Below are 1,050 nucleotides of genomic sequence, written 5' to 3' on the forward strand. Positions count from 1 at the left end.
CACAAATGTCAATTTTACATAGTTTGAATCAATAACAATAATATGTTTTCTAGGAAGTGGTAAAGCTGAAAATATATTGGGAGAGGTATTTATGAACCGTACTGGGATCTTAACTTTAGAACAACTTTTTTGAGGTATAATTTATGAATGAAAAGATGCTAGTGTACACGTTAATGGGTTTTAAACAATCATTATATTTTTAATGAGAAAATTTGATAGGGAAATAAATCTTTATCAGAGTTCCCCAAACTTATTTGTTCTACTACCTGCTTTTCAAAAAAAAAAAAAAAGGGAAAAACTTACCACCCCCCCACACACACATTAAAAACACTAGTAGCCCCCTGGAAATCTACCTTATATTCTTGCATATATATACATATATATTGTGTGTGTGTTTAGGCCATACCTGGCAATTCTTATGACTTATTCCTTCCTGGCTCTCCTCTCCACTCTGGCTTCTGCACCTTGGACTAAGTGGGGTTTTAGGGATTGAACTTGGATCATCTAATCTTAGACAAGCTCTAAGTACCTGCTGTACTAGCTCTCTAACTCTATCTACCTTCTTTAAGCAACCTCAGTTGCATTGCAAAGTTACTACTGCCATTCTGTCTTTTATTTATTTATTTTTTGTTTATTTATTTATTTTTTGTTTTTTTGGGGTCACATCCGGCAGCGCTCAGGGGTTACTCCTGGCTCTATGCTCAGAAATCTCTCCTGGCAGGCTCAGGGGACCATATGGGATGCTGGGATTTGAATCACCGACCTTCTGCATGCAAGGCGTAAACACCTTACCTCCACGCTATCTCTCCGGCCTCTGCCACTCTGTCTTAATGCTCACAATAGATAGTGCAGTCCTCTTTGGGAAATACTGAATTTTATCCCTATGCATAGGGCAGTGTTAAGAGAATGTTTGGAACTATTTTTAAAATAAATATTTTAATTAATAGTGAAAAAGGAATTTTGTCCAAGTTTAGATCGCTACTTCTGTTTACTTATTCAAGATGGACTTACTCTTTGAACATTTAGGGCAGTTCTATGTTCTGGAAGGAA

This window comes from Suncus etruscus, chromosome 7 (genome assembly GCF_024139225.1).
Source record: "Suncus etruscus isolate mSunEtr1 chromosome 7, mSunEtr1.pri.cur, whole genome shotgun sequence".
Taxonomy (NCBI): domain Eukaryota; kingdom Metazoa; phylum Chordata; class Mammalia; order Eulipotyphla; family Soricidae; genus Suncus; species Suncus etruscus.